The 14,747-nt window shown below is 35.2% G+C and overlaps 1 protein-coding gene across 1 annotated transcript in view; it reads right to left on the bottom strand.

Moving 5' to 3' along the window:
* The window catches only part of LOC138716547 (protein gooseberry-like), a 374,575-nt gene that overhangs the window by 303,962 nt on the left and 55,866 nt on the right, over positions 1-14,747 (bottom strand). The gene's annotated exons all lie outside the window — the stretch shown is intronic.

Below are 14,747 nucleotides of genomic sequence, written 5' to 3'. Positions count from 1 at the left end.
TAGGCTATAGAAGAAAATGGACACAGCATGTACTACGGATGAACAACAATAGGTTACCAAGGAAAACTGTACACTACACACCTACTGGCAGGAGACATTTGGGAACACCATTGAAAAGATGGGCAGAATAGTAAAATATTTGTACAAGTGATGATGATGATGATGATGATGATGATGATGATGATGGTGATTATCTGTACAGCATCAATCACAGATCTAGTTATTATTTACATCGTTTTTGTGACTGAAGAATCAATACAATTTAAAACGAATGTTATTTTTTATTCCGTTCATCAGTAAGGAACATAGATGGTTCGCACAGAAATAAACAGTTTGAACACGTTTCTTATGGATTTGATTCGCTGAATTAGGGTGAATTGAAATAACAATAATAATATTCGAATGTAGCTGTTGGTTAAAAGCGCCACTTACTAAAACCGCAGTAAACAAGGGTTAAAATGAAGTTATTGCCATAATTCAATGGAAACATATCGTCACCTGAATGAAAAAACTAGGTAACTCATTTTTGTTTATTTTGAGATATTGTCTATTTACTTATTTATTGCACTAAGAAATATGTCTCATTTTCTTTTACCTGTTTGTTACATTGGAAAATAGATATCGCTGGTATCGTTCGATCAGTTACCTAGTTCTTGCATTACATTCTGTGCGATTTTTGCTATGCTATAACAGAGATAACTAAATAACGCAAATTTCGAGTTACCTAGTTCTTGCATTCAGGTGACGATATAGCATGCAATATAAAGTATACACATTAAAACTAAATGATATGTCAATCTGCATTAAACTATGGTACTCACTTAACTTTAACCCTTGCCTTCTCCGTTTTTAATAAATGGCGCTTGGTTCATTATGGCTCTGAACCCTTCAATTATAAGATTTCATTTGATACTCATAATACCATTGCACCAATACCGACCTGTCGTTCATCTTACTTTTCTCAGATTGTGTCTGTATTTTAAAATGGAGAGATACAATACATTTAATTTGTATGTATATAAGTTACCATAAACTGTGACAATGTTCGTAATACGAAATATCAATTACTGTATATTTCTTATGAAATGTTTGTGCGATGTTTTCGTTTTTATAGTTAACGCAATGCAACCAAACATTTTATTATGTTTATAGAATTCGTATAATTTTTTGAAGTGTAAAAAGTTGTTATGGACTGACTCTTAAGTATATGTGTGACTGTCACAGATAAAATATTGTTTTCTATAAATTGTTTTTGAAATTTCCAGGCACTGTTTACATTAAACTCAGGAAGATTTATTTTGCAGAATCATCTAAAATATTTAAGTATGTATTTTCTTTCCTATTCTTTTGACATTAAGCATGCAACTGAAAGGAAAGCAAAGAATTAACAGTGGAGACTGTTCCTAAATTATAGTTGAATAACATTAGGATAATGTATTAATATTGTATAATTTGAATTTTATCAAATATTACAGTAAGTTCGCATGTTTACTCAGCAATGTTGCTTCGTTTCGACACAGCATATCTGACTGTGAAACAGTCTTCTTTAATATAAAAAAGCTTTATTAACAAATTATATCAAAACGCTTAAATCATTAAAGGTAGCTAAACTCTGAATACAGATTTGAAAACTCTGCTTTCTGGCGTATTTCTATCGCAGTTATGTATATAGGCCTATTTTTTCAATTCTCGTATTTTGGTTGCGGAAAGCGATTGAAAATAGGAAGTGAGCGAAAATCGAAGACCTCCTCGGAAACAGGATGTAACATCAAATTATTGAAATATGTGACTTTGATGCAAAAAGTAATTTTGAAGTATTAATTTATAACAATAAATTATTGCATTCAATATCTGAATAAACTTAGAGCCTATCACTGATTAATCAAATGATTCTGCTAGTAAATATAGGCCTAACGAGATAAGCCCCTGAAATTATTTTCCTTTCTTCCAAATCATGAATTATAGTTTTGTTAATTACATTCTTGTTCCGGGGAGATATGCAATTGTTGCATACTTTCTGTAACTATGTAACAATATGTAAGATATTCATTACAAAATAAAATAAAGTACATATTTGCTTTTTCATTTACATACAGGTCTAGGTTTGTATTTTTAATCTTTTACAGGTACTGGTTTCTTGGCGTTATTGGCATATTTGTGTACTATCCGTCCATTGCAAAACGACCGGTGTTGATTCCGAGAACTAGCAGAGTGCCTCATCCCCTCCACGAATGTTTTAATTCCCTCAATCCCTCGAGCTCCGTAATCACCAACGATGTCTTGTATACGACAGTGACGACAGGGTCATGTAACATTGAAGGCATAGTGTAACGCAGGCTCATAGATAAAAGTTATTCAACGTTAAAAGAGAAAATAACTCTTGCAATGACAATTGAGGTTTCATAATGGTTGACTTGTGGTGTTCAAAGTATGGTACAAAGCAATATTTTCATATATTCTGATCTACTAAATGGTTGTACTTTCAAGGATGAGAAGTTGTTGTTAAGCCACATTATTTTACTGCATCGTAATAAAGTAGGCCTACCTACTTACTCGTATTAAAATTATTTTATTTTATTATCACACTGCATAATATGTATTTCGTTTAATTATCTAAGTACAGCAGTGTTGCCGCTCGTCGACTAAGTTTCATACAACTGCTTCCATTCGTTACGTTTGTGAAAATTTCGTTACCTTAAGAAAAATATCAATTTGAAATCATCTTCCTTCAGCCTTCTTTCAAGAACACTGAGTTTCTTGAAGATTTTAATGTAGAACTTCATGAAAATTTTGTTGAAACGCTGGTTGACAGAGAGTTTGTCGTTACTAATATTGTGAAATTGCCAGACAGAGAAGTACCACGGCCCGGAAGACAGGTGCAAGTGCAAACTATGTGGATTGAACTGTGACCGATATCATCTATTTTGGTGCAAACAAAGAAACAGCTGACTAACAAACGTCTGCAAAAACTGAACAAAAGAAACATGCACATTGTGCGATATTCCTTCTATTATTATATTGTGAAATCTCCCATTAGTGAGAACGAGTGTCTGCTATTGAAAGGTATCCGTCATTGGGAAAATCAGTAGAAATGATATAACTTATTTTGGTATATGATGTAGTATATGAGTCTATTATATACATAATGAAACTACGAAAATGAGGTAGCTCCACTTTTATAAAGTTGTGGAAAATTACAAAACATCCTAAAAATTAAAATTTTAACTGAGCTTCTTTTCTTTTCCAGAGTATTTCCTAAGTGCCTAGGAGTTTCATTTTATCACTCAATTATTTATTATAACCAGCAATTTGAGGAAGGGGTAAAATATATACAAATAATAAAACTACCCCCTTTTTCCTTTTTGCTATAAACTTGGATATAATTAGCCACACGCACACGCACACACACAGATATATATATATATATATATATATATATAGTTTGAACCGTATGTAATTTCATTAATTTCTGGAAGTTATTCTTTGAGATATTACAAATAAAAAAGTTTAATACAATTTTGCTCGTTTTTCTTCCGTTTTGAGATAAAAATTGTTTTATATGAAATATTTCATAGCGTGTTTTGGGAAAGCTATTGATTTAATCCCCAATAATTTTAAGAGAGCAATGCATTATAATAATAGATTACTGAAAGAACTTTAGCTTTGTCCTTTAAATGTGCAGAAATCTGGTCCGAACAAATGTAGCATTGTAAAATACCTTTGCAGAACGAAAATTACATTTGTTCAGATCAAATTTCTGTACATTTAAAGGACAAAACTAATGTTCTTTCAATCATATATTATCATAATACACTGTTGACTTAAAATGATTGAGCATATTGGGAATTAAATCAATGGATTTCTCAAAATACGCTTTAATATGTTTAATACAGAACAATATTGTGACAGCTACACCGGGGTTCGAACGCGTGTCCGTTGGTCGCTTAGGTGTGGCGGCGAGAGGAGCGTCTGGATGCTGAGAGGGTAGAGGGGCGGTGTACTACTGCGACGCGCGAGGGGAGGTTGCGCGCGCATCTGGTGCTTGCCGAGAATTGAAGGAAGCAAACTGCTACGTGCGGAGTGAAGGGGGGACGGACGGACCCTCCCGAATCTTCCAGAAGTCCGTCCGAAGTGGAGATATCCAGATATCGAGAGGACACCGTAGAAATTTCTCGTAACTATGGTTTAGTTATAAATACAACGCGCAAGTGAACGCGATTTATTCAGCCAGTCAGTAAGCCAGCGTTGTTACAGTCAGTGAACAGAGCAAGCCAGCCAGTCTTGTGTACCGGAGTTCGACTTGAGTGTGCGTCCGCAACTTTGTCAGCATCCGAAGGCCTGAGTTCGAGTGCAGTGGACCGCAGTTGGAGGGACCTGAGTTCGAGTACAGTGGACTGTCTCTGAAGGTCTGGGGTTCGAGATTCTGTGAACGCGAGTGACTGAGCTAGAAGAACTAGCCAAGACAGACGAGCTGTGAACTGAGAACTGACAGTTCTGTGTTGTAAATAGTGCTTTGTGAATATTAGTTAAGATTAACAGTTCATTGTTGTTCGTAATAGTCCAAGTAAAATTGTCATTGTCGTCTGTGGAGTGCACCAACGGATACTGTGTTACTGTGTGGAGAGCAAATCCTATTGTTGAGGTATTAAAATTACATTGTTGTTTAGTTTAAAATTTACAATATTTATCTCAAAAGGAAGCAAAAATGAACAAAATCATAGTAAACATTTTTGTCTGAAATATCTCAACGTATAATCCCTTGAAATTAATGACACTACTTATGGTTCAGTCTGTATACAGCTCCATGAATTGCCTCCTTTTTGCAACGAAATGATTGGGAGCTCAGCTCCAACTATTCCACTGTCACTTACTACCAAATGCTTGGAATCACAACGTTCTTGCACTAAAAGGTCGGGCATATTATTTTAACGTATGAAACAAGCAAAACATTAATTTACGAGGCGCATCCAGAAAGTAAGTTTCCCTATTAAAAAAAAGAACACACACTTTCAGGAAAACATTTATTGGCAACAGGTACAGCAATGTTTCAGCTATTTTTCAACATAGCCACTACCAGAATTGAGACACTTGTCGTATCGTGGGATCAACTTTTGTTTCCCTCTGACGTACAACTCTGCCGCCTGTGAATGGAACCAGCGTGTGACAGACGTCTTCAGCTCTTCGTCGTTGCCAAAACGCTCACCGGAGGACAGGAATTTCTTGAGGTGCAAGAAAACGTGAAAATCGCTGGGAGCAAGATCAGGACTGTAGGGTGGTTGATTTTCGCAGTGTTTCACAGTAACGGTCAGCGTTCACTGTTTCACCTCTTGGAAGGAAGTCAATGAGCAGAATGCCCTTCCTGTCCCAGAACACCGTGCACATCACTTTCCGTACCGACAGCGTCTGTTTGAATTTCGTCCTGACCGGAGATCCACTATGCCGATCCACTATGCCGCCAATGCATTGACTGCTGCTTGGTTTCCGGGGTGAAGTGCGAAATCCAAGTCTCATCGCCCGTGACGATCCTGTCGAGGAACTCGTCACCGTCATCGTGATACCGTTGCAGAAATGTCAGTGCTGCTCCTAAACGTTGCATTTTGTATTCGGGGTCAGGTTTTTCGGCACCCACCTGGCACACACTTTTTTGAACAGCAGGTGCTTAGTGACAATCTCATGCAACAAGGATCGCGATATCTGCGGAAAATGGCTGCTCAGCTCCGTAATCGTGAAGCGACGGTTCTCCATGATGCACTGCCGCACCAGCTGAACACGATCGTCATTGATGAGGGACGGTCGCCCACTGCGCTCTTCATCATGGACACTTTGACGACCTTCGCCTACACCAGCGACGCACCATCTGCTTACTCATGATGTTCGGCCCATAGACCTGACAGAGCTGCCGATGAATTTCAATTGGCGCAATGCTTTGTGCATTAAAGAACTTTATCACCGACCGAACCTCGCAGGCGGCGGGAGAAGGAATAAGAGCTTCCATTTCGGACCACTGCTGCCACGCTACTGGCACCAGGCGGGACCTGTCCGGCTGGCATATGATTGATACGTCATAGATCTGTTACGCATGCGCATTTGACACGGCTAATTACGTTTACTTTCAAGGGGAAAAAATCGGGAAACTTACTTTCTGGATGCGCCTCGTAATAAAAAAAGTGGAGCTCTTCACTTGTATAAGATTATAAAAATATTCTTCCCCTATTTCTTTCTATTCAGTAAAAGGTATCTCCTTTACATGCCATGAAGGCACTTGGGAGGCATGGAGGTAGAGCCCCATGCTTTCCATGACCTCGGTACTAGAATGAGGTGGTGTGGTCGGCACCCCGCTCTGACCGCCTTTTACCCCCGGGAAAGACCCTTTCTATTCAATGCTTTGAGAAATATTTTTTTAAATTAATTTATTATGCGATATAATATCATAAATGCATTCTAAAAGTACATATGAATTAGTTACGTAGCTTAGGATTTTCTTCTTACTTTCACAGTACAGTAGGCAGGCAAGCGCCTTAACCGACTGAGCCATGCCGGTGGCTATTACATTCATATAAATGAGATATTTGTCTCTTCAGTGCAGTTTACAGATGTTAGTGATATTATTATAGTTATATTTTAGCTAAATATGCTATAGACTAATTTTATTTTCACATTACAATAGCTACAGTTTATGGAACTGAAATTGCAAGAATATAAATTTACGATTACGAAACCTCATATTTCATTATACGATTTAAACACCCAAAAGCTAGACGAAAAATTCCGAATATTTAAATTCTGTAACAAGAGAAACAAAGCAGTTTTTCATTCCCATATGTTGTACAATGTCCTATTTACTATAATTTTTCGAGTAATTGAATTTATTACACATTATAAAGATTTATTAGCCATTGTTATTTTACAAATTTGTATCATAAGCATTAATTCTATGACTCATTGGCATCATTCTTTTCTCCAAGCTCAGTTACATTATTCAAAACATAGTAAGAGGGAGGAAATTTCCGTAGACGTGAACTTGGTTTCCAGATAGCTCATTGTTCAAGAAAACATTTAAAGAATTCCCAACTAGGCTAGAGCGCCTAGGTTGATTCAAATCTCCAGAAACAATAAATTTCCTGTTTTGTTAACCTCCATAGTGGTGAGCAAATGAGTGATTAATATTTTACATACAATAAGAAATGAGATATGAGACACGGCATTAATATCACACAGTGATTTGTAAATGGGCCGATTTATAAAACAAACACCTATACAGTTGGAATTGCATGCACTATAAATCATGTTGTCTGAATCATATTATGTCTCCACACGAGTATAGGTTTAGAATGAGAAGTAATATCAATAGCCTACAATTTATTCTTTAATGCCCATCTTGGATGCGATAAGCTGTATTGATTTGTCAATGTTTTTCATAAAAGACCGTCAAACTTATCTGATTTTGATGTAATAGTACAATATTTTTATTTCATTTCTTGATAAACGTTTTCGGTTTTGAAAAAAACCATCATCAGATCATCATTAGGGGAGAGTCGGGTAGTATCGGACATCGGGTAATATCGGACAGTGAGTTTCTTTCATCTACCACACGATGATAGTACCTGATTGACATGGTTACGTTTCTGTGATGTCGCATAGAGAAACGTAACCATGTCATTCAGGTACTACCGTATGGTGGCAGATGAAAGAAACGCACTGTCCGATATTACCCGATGTCCGATACTACCCGACTCTCCCCTACCCCTTAGGCCTAAGTTGAACAGTTACATTATAAACATTGAAAGACAATGGGTTACATTAAACCAAATCATGTTAAAAGTATAAAATCATACAAAGAATATCATAAAACATCAAATGTATATACAAATTTAAAATTGTTAAAATGTTAAAATTAAGAGTAGGTCTAATGTGAAAACTATTATGCGGAGTATACAGCGTGCGCTTCTTTGCAAGTATGAAAAGGTATCTTATAATTGTATATAATAAATGTAATGGTATCTTCATTTACAAGATAGCCTACAGTTACTGTACAGTTATAAATCGATAAGGGTTGTGTCATAATTAGGTTTAGGAATTTCTGCACTGACATAGGCCTATTTGTATGTATTGCAAATTTTATTTCATTCATTCATTCATTCATTCATTCATTCATTCATTCATTCATTCATTCATTCATTCATTCATTCATTCATTTATTTTATTCCATAGATCTTACATGAGCAATGAAGCTTTAAGATGTGGAACAAGTCAACATTTTACAATATTACAATTTTTACAAATTTTTATAGTTTTACAATTTAGTAATTTTCTACAATTTTATGCAATTTTTTACAATATTTTGGAGAGAGGTAGTGAGATGAGGTGAGGTCCGAGGATTCGCCAACATATTACCCGGCATTTGCCTTTTGGTTGGGGAAAACCTCGGAAAAACCCAACCAGGTAATCAAATCAAAGGGGTTGATGCCAAGGATTCGCCATAGACCATCCGGCTTCAGTCCCATGGTTATTGTGAACTGAATCAATTTTATTGTGCATATCAATACATATTTATTACATTCTTTTAAATGAATACACCATATTTTAGTAAATATGTGCAAAAACTTCTCAAAACGATTGTAAAATGGGTTATTTTAGTTAGTGAATAGGTTATTAGCAGGGAACGGATTTATATGGACTAAAATATATGAAATATGTAAATATATATGTAGTTATTTTTACCAAAATATGGAATTAAATATGGATTTTTACCAAAATATGGAATTAAATATGGACTTAAAATTATAAAAAAATGACTATGTACGTTAAATATTGGTACATTTTAATCAAACTAAACAAAAAATATAATGGACGTACCTTATCTTCCAATGTAGTTTCAACAAAACACAATTTTTATTGTCTGTTACCATAACAATAGGTTACAAACATTTCTTTCAAGTGCTGAAAAGTGAATCTTCTTCTATTGTCTCTGAGGATAGATTTATACTGACTAAAAGAGCGTTCGACGTCACAAGAAGTAACTGGTACATAATTCAATTTCACAATGTCTGCTGGGGATAAGTCCAAGTTAATCTTCACTGTTGATTCACCACTCATCACAGCAACAACCTTTTGTAGTTCTTCATATCCAGGGTTTTTTGAAAGTACAGTGTCCACCTTAGCTCTTACTGCATCTGCAACTTTACCTCTACCACGATTCAGTTGTTCCACAGTACTATTTATAATTTAAAAACTTTCAGATAGTGAAAGGTGCCTATTTTGGAGACTTTTGAGCGTTTTTATGATGCATGAAAATGTATGCTGAATGTGAGCTAAGTCATTCTTCACACTTATGTCACAGGTAACTGTTTTCGCAGTATCAATTGAGACTGCATCTTCAGAGTCCAATGCAAGGAGAACATTGTTAATAGAGTCTATATGTTCGGCATAATATTCAACTGCTTCTAGCCATGTACCCCATCTAGTTAAAATTGGCTTTGGTGGCAATGGAATTTCAGGGTACATTTCTTTCAACACGTTAACTCTACTGGGAGCTTTGAGAAATACTTTTTTCACTGATGAAATCAACAAATCTACTTTAGGGAAATTGTCTCTGACCACTTCTGCCACACGATGAAATGCATGCGCCACACAAGTAAAATGAGTCAATTTAGGATATACAACAGATAATGCTTGTCCAGCTTTGACCATATAAGGGGCAGCATCGCTAATAAAGAATAACACATTATCGTACATAATACCCTTTGGCCACAGGATACCCATAGCTTCGTTGAACAGTTTAACTATAGTTTTGTTATTGCACTTTTCTAGAACATCACAATGTAAAAGAATTCGTTCAGAATATTGTTCACTTAACAAACCGATAACTACATTACCAACAAGTCTACCTTCTTTGTCGGGAGTCTCATCAATGGAAACCCAAATTGAACTATCTTTAATTTCATCTCTTATCTTCTGTATTGTCTCATCGTAGATGGATGGAGCATACGTCTTCCTAAGTGTTGACTCATCCGGGATTGTATGTTGAGTATATTTTTCAAGGAATTCCCTGAAGACCTTATTCTTTAGTTTGTAGAGAGGAATATCAGCAGAGATGAGAGAACGGCACAGGTCGATGTTAAACTCAGATCTTACATTCGATGTTGTTGGTTGTGTTAAAAACAATTGTCTCTGCTTGGAATTTAGTTGTTTGTTGGCCTGATGTTTACTAGTTGTAATGTGTTGTTGCACCAGGAACTTTTGTGTAGATGATACTGCACACTGACACAAATTACAAAATAATATTTTATTGTCAGTTGATAAAGCATCTTCTTTAAATTCTGAAATGTAACTTGTTAGTTTTGATTTTAAATTGACTGAATGACGTACTTTTGGCATATTTACCGTCTTTATAGTATGATTTACAAAACTGAACCTATGTGTACTCTGACTGGCATTTAACTGTTGAGCTGCACAACTGAAGTCTGTTAAAAATTTTAAATTAAATTAATACAGTTTTGTAACTTACTTTCCCATTGTTGATAGGACTGCTAATTTTCAAATAACTCTGATGTTAAAGGGATTACTGAACATGTGTTTAAATCTCTATTGTTGAAATGTATTTTTAAAAGTTAATAGAATTTTGTTTTGTTTTATTGTTAAACCTAATATAATATGGACTGTTTTATATGAAATATGGAAAATATATGGAAATTAACGATAATATGTACTAAACTCTAAAATATGGAAAAATATGGAAAATAAAAGTAGGATTTTTCAACCCTACACATTGTGAAACATAAAGATAATGCAAAATATAAATTATATTAGCTTTATAAGTAAATATGTATTTACATATAAATCCTTTCCCTGGTTATTAGTATTACTTTCTGTTTTACTCTCGACTGAAACTAATAATAAAAATAGGATGTCACATCATGACATCAGTATCACTCAGACGAATTATTCCTTGGTCACGTGAAGAGTGAATTAAAGCCCTGACCGGCTGTTTTAAGAGACACGTGATGTTGCTTTTCTCTCGTGACATCGGGAAATCCCCGCCTTACTGAAACAGATTACACAAGGAACAGCGACGAGAACAGACAAGTGTTAAAATGCCGAAAGTGAAACCAAGTAATGTTAGTAGGCTTAAAAGTTTACAAATTAAATTCTCGGTGATCTTATTAGTACAGATGGTAGAGTTTTATATTGCAAGGCATGTGAAAAGAAATATATTGCAGTGAAAAAATATTTCAGGTGGTTCAACATATTAGGCCTAATCCAATGAAACACAAGGAACTGCTAGCAAAAATATGTGACAGAAATGAAGGTGTCCAACAGTATTTATTAGTAAAAAAAGTTTCTTGAGAGATAATGGGCGAAGATTTTTCATAACATTATCCGTCACATAATAGTGGTAAATTGTAATTCATCCCATATTTTGGATGTGGAGTAAGCGCATCTATTTCTCAACAATAAATGTAATTTTGTATGTGAACATTGCTATATTTCGACATTTTCAGCCATGTTTTTTTGTGCATATTTCGCACATTTTAAGGGCAGAGTTCCATGCATATTACAAGAGTTTTAGAGCGTCACCTTCCTAACTCTGGTCATAATTGTCGAAGAAAGAGAGAAAAAATAAGTAAAGTAAGAAATGAAAATATAAATCTTGTAACTTAGCGCTAAAATAACGGAACCTTAGTGTTACGTCTTTCGTCGGTTGTCAGATCTGTGGGTTCAGCACGATAAGCTTAAAAGTTGCCCTATTCTCGCAACTAATGTATTCTATTTTAGAAATAACAGTAAACGAAGAGTAATTCGAAAAATTAATCTCATCAATATTCTTTGTCCATCGCAAGTTTGTCTATTACTCTTCAAGGAAATTAGAATGGACCATCCGAAAAATGTGTGAAGTTTATGATGAATGAAACGAATACGGACAATTTTCTTCCAGTCTGCTTACATATTGCCCTGGAGAACAACTAGTAACGCGTTGCAGAGTCTTTTTCATAAAAATATTATACAAATGCCTTTAAGGGGACTGGGTAGTCTGGTGGGCTGTTGGTATGAGTGAAGAAATTTTGCTATTACTCTTTAACTTTTGAATCTATTAATTTACAATTTTTAACAGCATCAGTGGCGATTCCTCCATGAAGGATATGAGGATGATCCTACAGTTTAATTTCGTGCCTCTGAGGATAGGAAGCATTTTAATTGCAGATTTTGATTTTTAATGAGTCCCGACGTAATAATTTTCTTCAAACTTCCACTCACTTCAAACGTGAGTTGTCGCCACTGCACATCTCAGACCTTAGAAATACTTTCCGAGGAACCATGCAAATATCTTATAGCAAACGGTTCTTTTCTAGCAGTGAAGTTACGGACAGGGTAGGGTGCTGAGGGTAGGGTATGGCTTAACTTTAGCCGCATTTGAGGATGAGACCGTATATCCTAATACTACGACCCTTCCTTCTGGGTGGCGGAGATCTTGTCAGAGATTACAATACGAATTTTCAAGTACCCTTGCAGCCTCCTTAAATGCAGTTCATTGGTCATTTTAAAAGATCAGAATAAACGAAATAATAAATAATTTAAAATGATATAATATGAAAAATAAAATGAATAAAAACCAAAATTACATGACAATAAATAAAATAAGCTATAATAAAACACAAGAATTAACAGGAGTTTCAGAAGACAGGACAGCCGAAAGAATATCTGAAGTTTTATTTGATCATTTAGAAGATTTTAACTGTAACAAGAATTTAATTGCGTATTCTCTATTATTATTATTATTATTATTATTATTATTATTATTATTATTAGTTTCTGTCTTGGTCATCAGCAGGCTTCGAGACTTCGGACCAGATAGAGGAGTTCAGTGGGAAATCCGCATAACGACGTGCTGAGTACAGTGGTAAAGCGTATAGTGGGTGGGAGTACTGTAGAATGAATGCCAACAAATGGGCAAAGGAAAACGATCTGGATTTGAAGGTTCTGGCGAATAATTTGGTTTTCATACAAACCCATTTTCAAACTGTGTCTGAAACTATTACACGGTTAGAAAAGTCAGAGCAAGAGATGCCGGAAGCCCTCAAATTAATTTAGAAAATGACGCAGAGAATTAATGAGACACCAAATACACCGGTTACTGAACGCGTAAAACAGAAGTGGAAATCAATTTTATGTAAAAATAACGGGTATGGAGCATTGTGTAATATAAACAGCAAATTAGTGGCCATAGAGTCACCCGAGAATGAAGGACTGTCTCTTAGAGACTGCAATGATGTTAAGTTTTTTCGTTTTGCTCATATAAAGTCATGCGACGTAGAGCGCATCTTTTCACAGTAAAACTGTGTTTGGTGGACAACTGAAAAAGATTTACGTTTGAGACACTGAAAATGTATTTTGTAGTAGACTGCAATTCGGTACTGCAACTGCACTTCCTAAAGACGACCAATAGGGTAAATGAAGAAATTAAAATTCCTACATGTTTATTTCCACCATTAACACTGTGTATAATTAAACACAAACGCTTGTAAAAGACAGGAGAATAAATGCTTTTCACATTCTTTTGACATTTTCATTGTGTAATGTATATTTACTTTCAGAATGTCCATATTTGTGCGTTTCCCCCTACTACCGTACTCTATTCTAAACAGCAACGTTGCTACCTCAACACATCTCTACCTACCTGCAGCGAGTCAACAACCTATAGTGCATGCACAGTAAACTTATTGTATTGGGTCCAAATTCTCGAAGCCTGGTCATCAGTCATCAATCTTATATCCTACACACAAAAAATATCACGAGTCGCCACTGTACAGCATACATACAATATTTGCAGGTATATTTTGGTTTTAGATTATCTTTCTACCTTACATACTGGATTTTATAAACATTTTTAAACCTGAAAAATATTACTTAAATTTAAGTTAAAAACATAGATATTTTAGGAATATTTTCTCAGAAACTCTTTGCCCTACAGATTCCTACAAATTCAAGCATATTTTCAATGCAGATGAGTATAATTACCGCTACCTTCATCACATTATGAATATTCGTTTAATATAGAAAAAATTATATTACAACCCGAAATTTTTTTTTAATTCCATTTTTTTAATACGTTTGTGGCTGTAAAATTCATAACAATTTTCATAACTATGTGAAGGTGGCCATGCTTCTTCAATACCATATGTAATAGGAGTATGCAAAATTTCAGCCTCCTAGTCCCAGTAGTTTCTGAAAAATATGGTCCTAAAGTACCCATGTTTTTAGCTTAAATTTAATTAATACTTTTCAGCTTCAAGTTTTATAAAATCAAGTATATGAAGTAGAAAGACTATCCAGTTCCCTTAAACAGACATATCGAATACTTACTCTGCTGCTAGCAAAGTTATGTCACAGGCTAATATATACAGTCATGAAACTCAATACGTAGTAAATATGCATCCACAGGTAGTTGCCAACCACTAGGATCGCTACTATCGCCTCATTACAGACAATGCGAAATAGTACCTGCACAGTCTATTGTTTCTAGTACCCTCATAAACTCAAGCGTCGTGACTGTATATACTAGACTGTGGTTACATCTTTTTAATAGTCGATGTGTAAGTTATGTAGTTCAAACATAATTACATAAAGTATTAAATCATAACCGTACTCCATTCAAACCTTTTCGATGCTTAGCCTTCACGTCAGACTGTAGGACAGTGGCCTTCGAACCTAGCGCAAAGAAGAAAGACGCCTTGAGACACGGAAACATT

Source organism: Periplaneta americana, chromosome 16 (genome assembly GCF_040183065.1).
Source record: "Periplaneta americana isolate PAMFEO1 chromosome 16, P.americana_PAMFEO1_priV1, whole genome shotgun sequence".
In the NCBI taxonomy this organism is placed as follows: Eukaryota; Metazoa; Arthropoda; class Insecta; order Blattodea; family Blattidae; genus Periplaneta; species Periplaneta americana.
Note: the sequence above shows the minus strand (reverse complement) of the source record. Positions and strands in the feature narration are given on the sequence as shown.